Raw genomic sequence first — 17,503 nt, forward strand, 5'->3', positions numbered from 1 at the left:
CATGTTAATAACTGACCTTTATGTCTATGAAAAATTTTTGCAGAGGTTGTAAAATGTCCGTGCTAAAGGATGCTAGTCAGCCCTGGCCGGCGGCTCAGTCAGTTGGGGTGTCGTCCAGCTCACCAAGGGGTTGTGGGGTCGAACCACAGGTGGGGCACACACCCAGCTTTCGGGCTGGATTCCTGGTCGGCGCGCATCCTCGAGGCTACGGATCCACGTTTCTCTCTCACATCAGCGTCTCCTTCTCCTTCCCTCCCTCCCCCTCTCTCCCTCCTCCTCTTCCTCTCCCTTTAAAATCAAGGAAACATTTCCTCAGGTGAAAAAAATTTTTAAAGAATGCTAATAAATGATTTACTTTTCATGAGACATTAAGGTTTTAAGGATTAAAATCTCAGCATAAGTAGGAAGCTTTGCTGTGTTTCAGAAGGAATCCTGGAACACCTCAAAAGGTGTGAAACTACATGGACAGCATTGTCAAATGAGTGAGGGAAACTTCTAGGGTACACTGTGTGGGTAAATGAAGGCTGTAATTGAACAAATAGTCGGGGCTACGGGAACCCAAGAGGGACACTTGGTCCTTCCCTGCTCCCCGACTCCCCATTTTTCAGGTGTTGCATTCCTTCCTGCACCACAGTGCATTCAGGCTGAACTTGGATGAAGGAATTTATGAGCAGACAGTATTGAAAGGAGACCTCTTACACCATCGCCAAAATCTGATAGAGGCACTTCAGGGAAATGCCAAGTTGGTAATGACTTCCTTTCACAGCAAGCTCACAGGAGGTAAGACATCATATATTGTTCAAAGTCAAGGACATCAAAAAATGGCACTTTGCAATCTCATTGGGAGGAGGCTGATCGGGCACCCAGCCACGAATGGACAGCTCCCCTGTCTCCACACATCACAGACTCCTCTAGGACGCGAAGCCAACGTCAGAGGCAGGCGGGTGTCCCATGGCATCTGCAGGCCTGTGTACCCGTGGATCGAACTCAGAATGCATTTTGTTTGATCGTCTGCTGATGACACTGTCATAGCAACAACGTTGCACTTGTTCTTTGGGTTTTTCTCTATAGTCCACCTGTTTATGATCACCGAACATAGATAACTTTCAGTACCCTTTTCATGACTATGTAAATGTTAAACTGGGCACCACAGAAAAATGGGACAGAAGGCAAAACTCGGATCATCTACAGTTCCTGTGACAGCTCACAGGAAGAAATGAGTGAGAGCGGCGTTTCATAATGAAGGCCGTGAGACCTGAGGGCCTCCCAAGTACCTGTCACTCCCTTTTAGGGAAAAATTTGGCCTCCACTCAGATCCCACGGTGACAGTGCTGCCCCATCCCCCACGGTCGAGAAGACAACAGTGACACCGAGGCTCCCTAGGAACGAGCCCTCCTAGCATCCCGTGACAGCCCTCTCTGACCGAGAGGTTGGGCCCCCGTGCACCCTTCAGACTGATTTGTGACCAAAAGGGGTTCTATGGAGTGTAACCTCACAGGGTGCTGTGATCATGAGTTCCTAACTGGGCCGGTCATGGTGAGTAGCCACCCCCCGGGCCTATAACTTCTTCGCTATGAGGCCCATCTCTGCCCTAAGCCAGGCCAGTCCATTGTTTCTGTGCAGCGAGGTCACCAGGCCTCTGACACGCCGCCCTCCCAGAAGAGAGCGCGGACCCTGCTACCTCTCCTGTAATCCCATCCTGCCCGTGTTCTCCCACCTCCGCCTAGTCTTCCTTATGTTTCCTCCCCAATGGCAAGTGCATAAAAAAAGCTGTCAAACTGTTGTTCCCCAGAGCATTGGAGATCTTTCTCCCTGGCATGCATTGTCAGTTTGACTCAAATGAACTGATAAAAGCTCAAAAAAGAAAAACACAAAAAGCAAAGCAAAAAAGAAATAGATCTTTAAAGTCTTTTACCAACTTCGTTTGGATCATGATTCTCTCACAAACACACACACGCACACACGCACAAACCCACAAAACAATCTATGAAAACTGAACACTGAGTGAATGTTTAATGACAATAGGAGTTATTATTAATTTTTAGATGTGATAATAAAATTGTGATTCTATGTTCAGAGTTTTTATCTCTCAGGGCTGCACACTGAAAAGTTTAGAGATGAAAGCATCCGATACTTGGGCTTGATGCAAAGGGACCCAGCCGACAAGGGGTCAGTGAGGTAGGAATGAAACGAGACTGGCCGTGAGTTACACATTTCTATCAGCCCACGGCTGATGGAGAGCTACTCTTTACAAGGTTTTTATTGAAGTTTTTCATGACAGTTTTAAAAATAGATGATATGCATATGTAAACCAGATAAAGGAAAAGAAAAAACTTTTTAAACATAGACAAAATATATTCATCAACACCAGCAATTTTCATTCTTTTTTGTCTCATAGCACACATAAACTAAGTACTAAAATTCTGCAGCATAGCAAATAATGTATCTTTTTCTGATCTGACAAAAAACGGGGACAATTTTGATTCATCCACACAGGGTGGCTGTAGTTGTGTTGGCTGCCGTTGTCACTCGACAGCGTAAGGGGAAAGAGGTCAGTGCCCCTGACGGCATGGTCAGGTACTACATGTTTTAACAATTCCTGTGGCACACCAGTGTGCCCTGGCAAACTGGTTGAAAATCGCTGACCAAGACAAACCCAGCAGACAGAAAAAGGGATTCTTGATTAATGAAGTATAATAAACCACAGTAAAGTATAAAATGTTGAACAAAGACACAGTCAGACCCATACCTGTTAGGCACAGTAGACACAGCACCTAGGACCCACAGTACTTTCTGGGTCCAGGAAAATGTTTACATTCCTTTTATAATACAAAGTAAACTTTTTGGTTGAAGAAATTATCTGACTATATCAATATATTTATCTGTATAATATTAATATAGTTATCTATATACCAGCAAAGCCATCAAATAGAATTTTTTAAAATATTTTATTTATTTTCTTTAGAGGGGAAGGGAAGGAGAGAGGAAGAGAAACATCAATGTATGGTTGCTTCTCGTGCATCCCCTGCTGGGAACTCCTGGGGGGAACTGGCCTGCAACCCAGGTATGTGCCCTGACTGGGAATTGAACCGCAATCGTCTGGTTCGCAGGCCCGTGCTCAATCCACTGAGCTACACCAGCCAGGGCTATCAAATGGAATTTTGAATTATTATTTATTTATTTATTGGCGGGGCAGAAAGGGTCCAGAAAGGACAGCAGTGCCCAGGGCCCACAGCAGTCAGAACGCAGCCCTGCGTACGGTGGTCACGAACATTTACGTACCGAACGGCAAAGCGGCAAAATACAAACTAGTAGAGACGCTGGACGCCAAGGATAGACAGCTCATGACATCATGGATGCAACAGCTAAACAGGACTTTGGGCTGCCCCTGGGGAGAGGGGGAGGGGGAGGGAGAGTGTGGTCACGACACAGCTGCTTGGATCATCCTGGTCAAATGCACAGAAAGGGGAGAGACAGCGGACGCTTCCTGCAGTGTCTGTTTTTCATCCGATGTGGGAAGAGTGCCCCCAACACTTCTCTCCCCACCCCCAGTGCCTCATAGATATTTCACACATATTGTTCATATATGTTTCCCTGGGCCCCCTGCCCCAGGAAGTGGGTTCCTGGGCTCTCAGGGAGACAGATGACCCAGTGGCTGGGCCAGGCAGACCGGCACTCTGGGAATCTGAGCCTGGGCCCCGGAGGCGCAGAGACTGAGAGCAGGCCGCTGGGTGGCGCCCTCGGCCCTGCTCCTGGGACGAAGTCCAAGGGACCCGCGAGGTCCCAGAACTGCCTTTGCTGCTTCCTTCAAATCCTGAGCATCCCAATATTTCATAATAAATTCCCTGCGGGGCTTAAGCTTTTCTGAATCATATTTTTGTAACAAAATCTGTTTGCAACAAAACAGATAACAAACAGCTGTTCGTAACAAAAAGAAATGTAAGAAGCGCGAGGCCCTGACAGAGCTGGGATTGGAAGGGGAAGGAGGGAGAAGGAGCTCTGAGCTGCAGAGGCCAGGGTGTCAGCAGGAACCAGGGTCGGGACACGGGAGGGAGCGGGGCAGCCTGGCAGTCCCCTCCCTGGTCTTCCCAGGGCACAGATGTCACTAAGAGGGATCATCCCCTCACAGAGCAGGCTACCTGCCATTCTGCAGGTGAGAAAACGTGTGCTCAGGTTAAAGGAACAGCGCAGTAAGAAGCCAAGCAGCCCCAGAAGCTGAATGAAGGAGGAGCCCTGACTAGGAACGCAGAGAGGTCTCCTGCCAGCCACCCTCAGGGCCACCCTGGGCCCCAAACTGCTCAGCCAGGCCCTCTGCTGCTGCAGCCTGTTCTGTCCCACGACCACCAATTAAACAGGGGCTATTTCCCATCTTCTCCCTAGCCCTAACATCCCTGAAACACGTTTCTTCGTTTTCAGTTTTTATTTTTGTATAGATTTTCGGTTCTGAAAAGTGTGGAGAGTCTTGAGTTGCTAATGAGAATAGAACCAAGTGGAAAGTCGCAGAGGTATAAGGACCCGGCCGCACTGGTAACACAGGTGCCCCTTATTCAGTGAGAGCAGTAACCGCCCCCTGACCCAGCGACTGGGCCCAGGCCCTGGGGGGACCAGACACGAGGGGAACACAGAGCCGTGTCTCTTCGGAGTCCCAGCTCTGACAGATGAGGTGGCAACACCTGGAACATGACCTTTGTACCGGCTGCCACAGCGTCCAATGTGGCTTTTATCTGTTATGCTTTGAAAAACAGCCCATCTGTTTCTTGGGGGATCAATCATATCAGCCTGAAGGAAGATGTTACTAATAGACAGAGAGGCTGGAACAAAGCAAATGAAATGGATCGCTGCGGCCCCGCCAGCTGAGGGGAGGCGGCGTGGTGTGCTGGCTCTCACTGAGGCCGACTCCACAGTCCGGCTGTTTGGGGGTGGCCCTGAAGGAGGTGCCCTCACAGACGTGCCTGGTCTTCACTCAAGGGCGACCCGGGATAGATCTTGCCGGGGAGCAGGTGCAGGCGAGGAGAGTGGGAGGGTTTTTTAGGTCTGATCCTCTCTTCAGTGGAGGCCTGGGAGGGAGGGAAGGCGGGTGTCTGAAGCCCTTAGGACTTGGAGATTGAGGAGGGGGGTGATCCTGGAGACGCCGTCTGCCCCAAATGGACGAGATCTGGAGCTTCCCTCCATTAGGCCGCCTCCTAGGCTGGGAAAAATGCGAGTGAGGGTTCACTCGTGAAGAAGGAGGGTCAGCGGTTTTGGGACTTGTTAGGGGCCAGAATCTTCCCGGGGGCAGGTTAGCGGGCGGGGGTGTGGGCTCAGGCCCCAGAGGGCCGAAGAGGAGGCGAGATGCTGGAGCCTCTGGCTCCAGCGTGCAGAGGGCTTTCACCTGCGATCTGATTCCGGGTTCCACTTTTAGGAGCCCTTAGGTGAGATCCCAGCCAGGAAGTATTGTTTGGAAGGATGGGCAGTCCCAGGAGAGGCAGGGAGGCCGTCTGGGAATGCCCGGGGTCTTCAGCCACCCTGAACAGAAGAGACCGACCCAGAACATGACCCCGACCATGACCCGGACCAGGATGACTTGCATGAAATGTAAGCCCTGGGAGGGGCCGCTGAGGTGGGAGCACGGTGGGGGGAGGGGGGACACAGCACAGAGTGGGAGGAGACAGGAGGGCATCCTGCATCTGGACCTAACACAAAGCCTGAAAGGACTTAGACTCTGACACCCACAGGGGCACACCTGGGCCGCCACAGCCCTGCCTCATTGTGACAGGACAGGGCCGGCCTGAGGGGAGGGATGAGAAAGCAGAGCTTCAGGCCAGGGAAACGTTGCTGTGGACGGGAGCCTCAGTCTCCCCACAGGCCAAGAGTTCAGGCTGAGCCACCTGAGGCTCCCTCCAGGCTTTTAGCCCGGAAAATGGGGTGGGGGTGATGTTTAAGGCACACCCTTCCCCAGAACCAGCCCAGCAGCTGTGCCACGCAGAACTGGGGGATCCATCTGAGATTCTGCATGTGAGCCAGGCTTTCTGACACCTCGGCTGGCCAGGCCCTGTAGGGAACAGGGATTGAGTCATCCACTTCTACTTGCAGCTCATTGGGAAGAATGGGGTGGGGGCGGGGGGATAGAGGTTTGGTGGGGAAGGAAGTAACAATCACATTTTTTAACCATCAGTCAGATTGGACGCCCGTCATAGGGCTAGACCAGGCCCTGGGAGTCCCCTCCATCCATAGGCATTTTCCCTTCAACTGCCACGTCAGGGGAAGGGAGGGGGTGCCCAGGGCAGACTGGGGGACAGGATGGCAATGGGGTACTCAGGGGGCTCAGGGCCATGGTGAGTTCCCCGCTATTACAGATCTCAGTGTCTCAGTGTCTCACTCACTGAATACAGGCCCTGAACACGGCCCTCACTGTCCCCTGTGTCACCAGGTAGCAGGCCGTTCCTGCGAGGCTCAGACCGAGTGCAGGAGAGCAGGCTGTGTGTGGACGAGCCAGATGGCTGGTCTGTGGGGATGAGGAGTCAGAGCCCTGAGCCCAAGGGGACTGCAAGTTCCAGTGTTCACAGAGGGCACCACAGGTGGGGTGGGAGGGAGGGAGTTGGGGTTCTGCCCCTCCCACCAGTCACTGAGGAGGCCAGAGGAGGCTACCAGGGCCCATCCTGGAGAGCCCTGTCTCCAAAGTGCACTGATTTTTGTTGGCATCTCTCTCTTTATCTTTGTAGTTACTTAGTTTTCCACTTTACATAATTATTATAATTACTTTTATGTACAAAGTACTTGGTGTTCTTTCTCTTCCCGGGTTTGGGGAGACTGGGAGGCCAGTTTTAAATGAGTGTGTCAGCTGTCTAGCAGGTCATGGGCTCCAGGTGGGAGGCCCATGACCCCAGATGCCTCCCCTCCCCTGGGGTGTCCCGGCACCCCGCTTCACCCTCCCCTAGTCTGCCCCATAGCAGGGGCTCTCAGGCCCTGGACCAAGGTCCCCAGGTGGTGAGGAGCCCTCTCGGGAGGTGGCACGGAGCTGATGCTGTGGGACTCCTGGGCGGCCTGGTTTCGAGGGGCAGGGTCAGACAGAGAAGGCCCTAGCCCATGAAGCAGACAGGCCCCAGCAGCACCCCACCCCGCCTTGGGGCGGCCCCCAGGTCTGAGAAGGAGGCGTCCAGCTCCGGCAGCTGCTCCAGCACAGGTGTCTGCACCTCCAGCACCCTCTGGCCTTGCTGTGTCTGCAGGACACAGGAGGGCGGGGAGTGAGCATGGGGGAGGGGCTGCACCTCGGGTGCCCAGCTCTCAGGCCCCGTGGGCCTCTCCTCTGCGTGCCCTGAGCAGCTCCCCCCGACAGTGTCACCTGTTCAGCCTGGCTGATTTTCCTCCAGAGAGTCAGGTCAGGAGAGCCAGGAGGCTGTCTGTGCCCGTGTGTGTGGTGTGTGCAGTGTGTGTGCGCACACTCATGACCCAGTGTGTGTAGCTGTGGGTTTGTCTTTGAGATTGCCTGCCTGTGGTGGGGTGTGAGTCTGTGTGTCTCCTCAGGGGTGTGTGTACATGCATGGGGGAGGCGGGGCACTGCATGATACTAACTGGCATGATCCTACACATGTGTGGGGATGTATGTGCAGGTTGGAGAGGTGTGCACCTCCCTGGGGGTGTTGCCCCTCTCCCCATCTATATGCCTCTGCTGGGCTCCTGTGTAAACGTGTGTGTTCGGGTGACTGCTGTCTGCACACAGGTGAACCCCGCTTCCATCCTCCCCACCCCCTCTCCCCCATCTGAGCTCCCTCAGCCCTATCTGACCATAGCTGGACTCCTGCTCTCCCAGGTGGCCCTGCCCCTGGGGTCTTCCTGCAGCCCGACCCTGGGACCCGCCCCTCCTGGGCTCTTCCTGCTTCCCACCTGACAGCCCTGTCTGAATTCCTTGACATATGGGCTGGTGTCTGGGCTCAGCTCATCCTCATTGGCTCCCCTGAGCTTCAGCTGGCCTTCCGGGGCCGCCCCAGAGCACGGGTAGGACACGTCCTGGTGGGCGGAGACACTGAGCAGCCTCAGGAAGGTGAGCTGGACCATGCCTACTGGGGAACCCTCTGAGTCCACGTAGGAGAACTGGCAGGAGAGGGGGCTGGGTCAGGGCCGGCAGGGCAGCCAGAAGACCGGGGCAGGGGCGTGAGCAGGGAGCAGGTGGGAGGAAAGGGCTGGGGAGAAAAGAGGGCCCAGTGGGAGCCAGGAGACTGGGGGTAAAGAGCGGGCGAACCTAAGTCTTGGGTTGCCAAGGGAAGGAGACGAAGTGAACGTTGGAGGGCTGGTGAGAAGGAAAGAAGGCACAGGAAAGGGGAAGGGCCAGGGGGCTTGTCACACAAACCCACAACCCACTTTGCCCCGACAGGGAGGGGGCAGACCCCTGCCAGCTCTCACCTGAGTGACGTCATCCCGAGGCAGCACCCAGGTCTCCCCTCCCACTGTGAAGTTGCAGAACACCCTGAAGGCGTCCCGAGCACAGCCCTGGTTGGGGTCAACCCAGTACTCTCCTGTGGGGTGAGGGAGAGGGGAGGGGCAGGGCCCTGAGCTCTTGGACCCAAGATGCGCTTTGCCCCACATTCCCACTCCCTCAGCTCTCTCCACAGTGCCGCCACCTCCCAGCCCTGGGACACAGGGCCCCTAACACAGGCCCCCACTTCAGTCTCCCTCATCACCTGTACCCCTGCCCCACCCATGACACCCGGACCCCAGCAGCACCCCCGGGCTCCTGGTTGGATGTGTGGCTGTGGGTTTGCACATATGTCTGTGTGCACACACGTGTATGTGGACATGGGGCTGGTGCACGCTGGTGTAACCATATCAGCCTCTGGTGCTGAAATACTTCTGACCTGGTTGGTGTGTAGCCGCTGTGCCAGTCCCCTCAACCCTCACTGCCCCCCCGACACCTTCCCCGAGATTCACGCAGCAGCCATCCTGCTGGCCCACGCCCGAGATGCTGTGAACAGCTTTGCATCCCCTGAGGCCGGCACTGACCATCGGGCAGCTCTGGGTGGCAGAGCTTCAGGTCCTGGCAGGTGTGAGCAGGGCTGTCCTGGGTCCCTGTGGGCCGTCTCATCTGCTCTACGTCTCACAGGGAGCTGAGTGAGCCAAAGACCTCCAGCTCCCAGGACTGCGGGGGAGGGTAGCCCAGTTGGTGTGACCTCACCTTCCTGCATCAGGCGGCTCCTGTCCACTGAGTGCAGAGTCTTCCTGTGTGTCTGCATGGGTAGGGGCTGGATCACCTCTCCCCGGGACCCCAGACACAGGGGTCAATGGAGAGGGTGAGGGTGGGCAGAGAACCACCAGGACAGAGAGGGACAGTCAAAGAACCAGGCCATGACTCCCCACTCACTGGGTGTCCAGGAGGGCCCTGGACACCCTTCTCTTTCTTGGGTCTGGCTGGGCCTCACCAAAGGACGCAGAGCTGTGACCCTTCAGTCATTGGTGCTAGGCCACAGGGCTCGTGAGACATTCACTAGTCTCTTTGAGTCTCCATCTTTTCATTGCTACACTGAGAATGACACACACCTTCCTGAAAAGGTTGTTGTGAAAGTGAAATGAGATCTGGCACTTGGGAGGGTTCAGGAAACAGTAGGTGTTATTGTTGCGAGAACAAGAAAGGAAACGATGACCTCGCACAAGAGGGGAAATAAGAGAGAAGAGACTGGGGATGGAACTCAGCACCTGGGGCTACAAACCCCCTGCAGTCCCCACCCCTCTGGCCCACCTGAGCACCAGCCCTGATGGCCCTGGTTCCACAGGGACTCAGCAGGGCAGCGGGCGATGGCAGGCAGGATCACAGCTCTGGTCTGGCTCCTTCCGTCTTCAGGGGCATCTGCAGCGGCCAGTGAGCCAGGCAGTAAGGAGGACAGGAGGCAGCGTGGGAAGTGGAGAGCTTTTCTCCCCAAGGGAACGGCACGGTTCCTTCTGAAAAGTCAGGATAGACGAGCTTGTTTTGTGTAAGTGCCGGTTCTCTGTGTGAGCAATTCATGTGTCAGGTCCAGTGGAGACAGTTAAGTTTTGTGGTTGCCTGTGTGTTTTATCTTTATTGGCTCACTATTAGGATTTTTATACATTCAGTAATTTCAGTTGATTGTGGTCATTTTTCCAGTGCTCGAATGGTCCCAAATGAGAACCCCTTCATACTGGCTGCTGTTTTCTTCTGACAGGACTCTGTCAGTCTTCGAAACTTCCTCGTTTTCTACAACACGCTTGCCTTGTCTCCCCCTAACCCAGACCTGAAGTCAGTCCGTCTCCAGGAAGCTCCGTCTCCGTCACGGACAGTGGGGTTTGGAAGCTGCAGTCAGGGCTGGGGATGCTCATTGCTGCCGAGGCCTCATTGGTTCTGGGCTGTCTGTTTGCTGGGGCTGGACTGTATAGATATAAAGTAAGTTATTAGTTAGGATTGATGTTTGTTATAATTCAGCTTCTTTATTCTACCTTTTCATACATTGAAGATCTTGGCTCCTAATTATATCAGTAATTACTGATTTGCTCTGTCATCTAATATGCATAGCATAGTTTCAAATAATACATGGTATTACCATTAACAATGACTACTAAAACTACTGAGTGATGTTTGATATTTTGGGGAATTTTTTTGAACTTAAAACATATTCCAGTAAAAATATACAGCATTGTTTTCTAATGACTTTAATTTTTTAACTAATTGCTTTGACTAACATTTTCTCTCTGTGTTTTACTTGCTTCTGTTTTAAATTTTACAATTTTTTGTTTGGTTTTTATAAAAATTGTACAGCATATATACATTTCAAAAGTCAGTATTGCTCAGCTGGTCAGAATATCGTGCTGATGCACCAGAGTTGCCGGTTCGATCCCCAGTCTGGGCACAGACAAGAATCAGCCAATGAATAAATCAGTAAGTGGAACAACAAACTGAGGTTTCTCTTTCTCTCCAATTTTCTCTCTCAAATCAATAAATAAAATTTCTAAAAATTCAATGCTCACTATTGCTTCAAACCCATTTCATCTAATTTATCCTCCTTTCCCCTCATTTTCATAAATTTCTGGTTGAGTGATAGTGTGGCTTTTCGCAAATGTCTGTTTCCCTCTTTCCTGCCCCAAAGGTAGCACGTATCCAACACTTTTCTTTGCATCTTGCATTTTCCACTACATCAGAGACATCCCTCCACATCGTTTCAAAGTGACATCCCTCCCCCTGGCAGGTGTGGCTCGGTTGGGTGGAGCACTGACCTGTACACCCACAGGCTGCAGGTTCGATTCCTGCTGAGGGCACCTGCCTAGGCTGCGGTTTGATCCCTGGCGGGGGCACTTACAGTAAGCAACCAATCGATATTTCTCTCTCACGTTGGTGTTTCTCTCCCTCCCTCTCCCTTCCCCTCCATCCTAAAACAATGAAAACTGTCCTTGGGTGAGGCTAGAAGACAGCAAAACAAAGCAAACAGGAGAGACCCCCCTCATTCTTTCTGTCAGCGGCACGTTACCCCGCCGTGTGGAGGTGCCCTGGCTTCTCAACTCCCCCGCTCTCCCTGAGCGCGTTCTCACCTTTGCAGCTGCAGACTCGGCGTGTCCGTCTTAAATGGCTGTTCAGTCATGACTACTCACGTATGTCTGGCATTTCCTTACACATATCAAAATACATTTAGAAGAAAAATGTCACTTATGTCGATTTGTTTTTAATTATCATTCCTCAGAAACAAATCAGGAAACCGTGTGCTTCATGGTGAACGTGCAGACAGAAAACCTGACGGAAGCGAGGTGGTTAGACTAGTGCTTGGCACCTGGGAGGTGCTCGGTAAATGACAGGTAATAGTGACACAAGTGACAAAGGCAGACCTTGTGCTACTTGTTTTTCTCCTTCTGGACATGTCATTAGAAATTTGAGAGCTGAATGGACGCATTTGACTCTTTAGTCAGTTCGCTGTTACAACATTTGTTGAGTACCCACCATGTCCCAGGTGTTATAGTCAGAACTTGAACTTGGGGCCGAGTCACAGACTGCAGGCCTGAAGGAAGGGGTGAGGGGCAACTGGGAATCCAGCCTCGTCCCAGGAGTGGGGCTGAGGCTCTAGGGAGGAGGCAGCAGAAAGTTCCAGGGGCAGAAGTGCCAGGGAGCCCCCACCCCGGGGAGACTGGGGCTGGCTCAGATTGGAACCTGTACAGCAGGGGAACAACCACAAGAGGGAGCCAGGTCACAGCTGGTGCTCCCTGAGGGGAGGGGATGGCTCCCCTGAAGGCGGGGTCACTTCCCTGGGGCTTTCCAGGGGTAAAGAAGCAAAGGCAGCACCATCCAGAACGTGTCCAACCCACAGACTCCCCATCCCTCCCCCTCCCTCCCCGAGGGCTGGTTCATAGATCTGGGTGAAGCCTGCACTTTTTAACAGGCTCCCAGGTGATTCTTTCATGTCATTGTGATTTGAAAACCACCTCTCTACCCGACTCCTTTGGTCCTTGACATAAACTAGTTTGTATGGTTGCTTTTCTCTCTGTGTACTTTTTATTTTCTTCACAGTAACCAGTATCTTTAAGCCACACATTTAGAAAGCATTCAAGTTGAACTCTTAAAAATACCTCCTCTCTCTGTTTTTTAATCCACACCAGAGGACACTTTGTCATTCAATCTTCTGTTTTTTTGAGAGAGGGAGAAGGGAGAGAGACAAACATTCATGCAAACCCACAATCTAGAAATGAGCCCTGACCAGGAATTGAACCCACAACCTTTTTGTTACAGTAGGATGTCCCAACCCACTCAGCCACAGTGGCCAGGGCTAGACCTTCCCTCCTCCTAGACACCTGCAGATCTACTCCGCACCCTCTTAACTCACACGGCTGAACCCAGGCTGAGGAAGCGGTCATCTTATCCAGGCCTCAGCAGACTCGATGCCACGCACATGACTCTAGGGAATGTGGAAAAATATGACGCTGGTACATCACGGCTAGACTCTGATGGACTCTTCATTACTCCCATGAACCTCCCTCGCGCTGTGCCCAACAGAACTGGTGCTGGTTGCAGGTAGTTGCAACGAACAGACCACTCTGCATCCTGTTCAGGGAAAACCTCAAGTCTGAAGGCAAACTCCATCAAGTCCCTGGGAGCAGCCCATTCACAGTAACACACAATGGGCCCTGAATCGATGCGCCAAATGAATCCGGGCCAGCCTGATGTTAACTGCCAATCAAATGACCAGGTGGTCATGCTCGGTGACCGTCACCCAGAATCCCCTGTTCCAAGTCCCAGCAACCCTCACACCTGGGGGAACTAACTGCCCATGGACTGGTGAGAGGATCCAGTGCGAACATCACTAACGGATTTCTTGCTGCTAGTCAGAGCTCTGGGTAGAGCAACCAAGTGTGTGTGTGTGTGTGTGTGTGTGTGTGTGTGTGTTCTTTTTATGTGCATGTGTGTATGCCTGTGTGACTGTGTGTGCATGTGTCTGTGTGTGTGTGCTGATGTGTGTGTGTGTGTGTGTTTGAGGAGAGCAGGGTTGCTAGTTGGAGCCCCACAAGTCCTGCCGTGAGAACTGGGGACAGAAAGGAGGAGACCTAAGGGACAGAGGTCGATCCCCTTCCAGGTCAGCACAGGGGGACGTACTAAGACCGTGGCACAGAGCTCACAAGGGCTACCAGAAACATCGAGGAATCGCAGGAGTCTCCCACAATCCATTTATCTCAGAGGGGTCATTTCCTACAGGAGAAAAGCCCACATGGCCAAGGCTGGTCAGGCTCACAGTTCTGGGATCCCACCTCTGACTGCCACCACCCCGAAACCTCCCCTGCCCCCGCCTCTCCTCTGCTGTTCTGTTCCCTGTTCTCTCCTTGTCCCTGTCACCCTTCCCTGACCCTGTTCCTCCCCACAATGTTTCTGACTCCCCACCCTCATTCCATTCAGTCTCTTTCATTCCTCCCCAGACCCTGGGCACTGCAGCTGGGGGCACTGGGCAAGCACGTGCCTGTGACAATGAGGACGGTCCCCGTGAGGACACCCACCAGGCTGATGGCCAGACCCAGGGCTCAGACCAGGGTCTCTGTGGTGTCTGGCACTGGGCTGGGCACCTGGGGCTCTGGGAGAGAAAGGAAAGTCGGGGTGCAGGGAGGGATTCTGGGGTAAAGGAGAGCGGAACTGAGAGGAGTGGGCTGGAAGGCTCCACACCCCAGTGAAGGAGGGGTGGCCATCCTGGCCCCAGTGCCCCCGACAGCTGCAGACAGTGTCTGCCGAGGGCACGAAGGTCAGGTATTAGAAGTTGGGGAGCAAGTGCTCGGGCTGGGAATAGAAGCTGCTTTGGGCCACCCTGTCGGTGAGTGTTTGACCACTGCACCGCCCAGTGGCGTTGATCACAGGGGGAAGATATTGTCCAGGATGCAGATGAGGACATTGGGCTGGCCCAGTTGCACACGAGACTCTGGGAGCACAATCACCCTTGGAGGCACGAGGAGAAAAGAGTCCCTGAATCCCAAAGGATCATCCCTGCAGCTGGGCCTTATAAGGACTGCGACCGAGGGACATTTCCTCCTATGCAGCCATCTGTGGGCAGGCAGCCCCTGGGACTGGAGTGGATGGGGCCAGAGGGAGGAGAGACTGAGGGGGCAGTGAGGGCTCCGGGAGTCCTGGTGGGAGGGCTCCTTCCTCCAGAAGGAGGGGCTGCTGAGGGGCTGGGAGAGATCTAGGGCCTCCTGGGAAAGGAAGGGGCTCAGCACCACAGATGCAGACTCTGGGAGCCTAGTGCCAGTGCAGATGGGGGCCTGTGAGGTGGGAGGAGTGGCTCTGGGCTTCCCTTGGCTGCAGGAGGAGGGGGAGTCAGAGGAAGGGCCAGGTACCGCTGGTGGCTCTGGTGTGGATGGAGCATTCCAGCAAGACGTCCAGATGAGCTGTCATTGTCACAATGCTGGCCAGCCCCTCCTGCTGGTCAAAGTGGGTGAAGTCCCCAAACTCAGGCAGGGGTGACTCAGCCCCTCCTCTTCAGCTCCACAGAGACCAGCTGCTCCCCTTGAACTCAAGGGTGAGCTGTCCCAAGGCCCCGTAGGACTGGTGGAAGGATGGCCCATAGGTGTGCATGTGGTCAGCTGAGTTCAGGTCAGGGAGAGAGAAGAAATGTGTGCGTCTCATCCATGACACGTGCTATGTTCAGTCTCTGAGCCTGAGCCCCACCTGGGTTCTCAGGGGACAAGCCCTGTTCTGACCTGAGCTGGTCCTTGGAGACTGGAAGGGCTGCTGGGGTGGAAGGGAGAGGACAGAGGGGAACGGGCACGTGCCCGACACTCTGGCCGCACAGACTCGGGTGTGGCCCGGCCCACCAGGCTGGGAAGAGCAGAGGCGGCCTAGCAACGTGCTCAGGTCCCCGAGGTGAGATCCTGGCCCTGACCCGCTGCTCCAACTGCGCTATCAGGTCCCATGTGTGAGATGAGGGTGCGTGGGCGTGCGGTGAGGAGGTGAGGGAGGGCAGGAGCACCGGTGGGCTTCGGGCACAGAGATGCCGCGTGGATGGGTGTGAGGGGAAAAGGCGGTGGTGGCAGGGGTAAGATTTGTGACACAGGAACCAGAGGCGAGGACAAGGCAGCCCAAGGGATGGCTGAGAGCACTGGGAAAGAGGTCAGAAATTCAAGGTTCCTGTCTGCCTCTCCATCTCAGAGCGTCATGATTGGACCTGTCTCTTCCCATAACTGAAATCAGTTTTCTGAAAATTATCGGTTAAGTTGTAATTGGTCAGGTTCCTTTTTTCTCTTATTTTTTCTGTTTATGTTGCAACTTCTGCTTAATTATATTTTATATCTTAAAATTCAATATTATTTTTGTACTACTTCCAAGTGTACAGCATAGCATTTAGACAATACTACACTTTTCAAAGTGTCCCCTCTGGTATTTCAAGTGCCCACCTGGCACTGTAGAGTTATAACGAATTGTTGACTATATTCCCTGTGCTGTACGTTACACCCCTAAGACTGTTTTGTAACTACTGAGCTTACTTCTTAATCCCTTCACTTTTTCTGCCCAGCCCCCGACTCTCCTCCTCTCTGGCAACCATCAGCCTCTTCCCTGTATCTGCTAAGATCCCTATAGCATTCTGGGAAGTTGTCTGTTCAGGAGTCACTGAGGGATGGCTGTGTGCCCAGCACGATGCCAAAGAAACATAGACCAACCAGCTGTGGACCCCACATACACGGGGCTCACTTCTGGAGCAGAATGAAGACAGATAAACAAGTGACCAGGGACGAGAGCTGCAGTAGAACCGGACTTGAAGTCAGGAAGGGGTGGAGAAATCAGAGTGCTAGGAGGCAGAAGGATGGAGGTTTGGGAGGAAGAGGGGAGGCACCTGAACCTGAAAAAGTCTGAGCCAGACCCTGGCTGGCTGGACTGAGCTGCACTTGTCCTTTAGGTTCAGAAGGGACATGAGAGGTGAGAGGGAGTGGGGCTCTCCTGGGAAGGGGAGTTGCCCTTGAACTACAGAGGGAGAGGAACAATTCATGCTCTTTACTGTCTCTCACATGAGAAGACACCCCAAATGTCCTCACCCAGTGGCCATCAGCTCTCACCATTGATGACCCCAGCTTCGTGGGGGCCCAGGAGGGTCATCAAGGTGTGGAGTCCCAGTGGTCTCACTGAGGACCACTGCCCTCTGGTGCTTTAACTAAACAAGTCTCTGTGGGTGTGGGGGTAGAGGAACAAGGCAGAGGTAAAGAAGAGGAAACCAGACTCTAGAATGGGGGAGCACCCTGCTGTATTTAGCCAATCAGAGACATCCTCTGTGTTCATGTGACTGTTGCTGGGCAAAAAAAGGAAGAAGAGCCTGGATGAGGAGACCAAAGAATTCACTGGGTCCTTGTGCACCAGGGAGGCTTGGTCCATGAGAGCGTCAAAAGGAAATTTCTGTTTGGGGGCCAAGGAGGGACTTCTGTCAATTGTTACCACATCCTCCAAGAGGGACACGGGGAGAACAGGCTGTCAGAGCAGCGAACAGCTGAGCTCGGACAGACCCTCCCTCAGAGCTGGTCCTCGGTGCAGACAGTCATGCTCTCCCTGGGAGTTTCTGCACATGAGTTTGGGGTTAAAATGTAAATTTTACTTAGAAATTTGAAACTGGAATCCGTGGTTATTCGGTAGAGTAAAAATACTTTAAACCTGTTAATCACTTTAGAAAGTACTTTTACTTCACTGTGTGAGACAAACAATGTGCTAACTGTTGGAGATGCTCAGTCTCAGGAAGGCTGTGAGGAGCGTCAGTGGAGTGTTCAGAGGCAGAGGGTGCTGTGTGACCTCCATTTGTCCCCACGGGTTCCTGGGCACCCTTCTGCATGTTGCCTGGGGCCGACCTGAATCCCACACTCGCCTTGGCTTCTGGCTGGGCTCGGCCCATGGGAGGCATTGGCAGAATTTCGTTCAATATAAAAAGTATCTATATCAAGTTCACTGTCCTTCCAGGTAAAGGAAAATCAAACCGAATGTCTGCAGACCATTTGTCAGAGACCATGAAATAATGATTTTCAACGTGCAAGGGATCTAAGGAAGCATCAGAGTCTGTGGGTCCAAACCTGGCTGCAGGAGAGA

General features: G+C 53.2%; 2 pseudogenes; both read right to left on the reverse strand.

Annotated features, from left to right (window-relative positions):
- Positions 1 to 6,763: 6,763 nt before the first annotated feature.
- LOC118997315 (collagen alpha-2(XI) chain-like) lies at positions 6,764 to 9,769 on the reverse strand (annotated as a pseudogene).
- A 4,079-nt stretch (positions 9,770 to 13,848) lies between these two features.
- LOC118997316 (HLA class II histocompatibility antigen, DO alpha chain-like) lies at positions 13,849 to 16,557 on the reverse strand (annotated as a pseudogene).
- Positions 16,558 to 17,503: the final 946 nt, after the last annotated feature.

This window comes from Sturnira hondurensis, unplaced genomic scaffold (genome assembly GCF_014824575.4).
Source record: "Sturnira hondurensis isolate 20B ecotype Veracruz unplaced genomic scaffold, ASM1482457v3 Scaffold0013060, whole genome shotgun sequence".
NCBI classification, from domain to species: Eukaryota; Metazoa; Chordata; class Mammalia; order Chiroptera; family Phyllostomidae; genus Sturnira; species Sturnira hondurensis.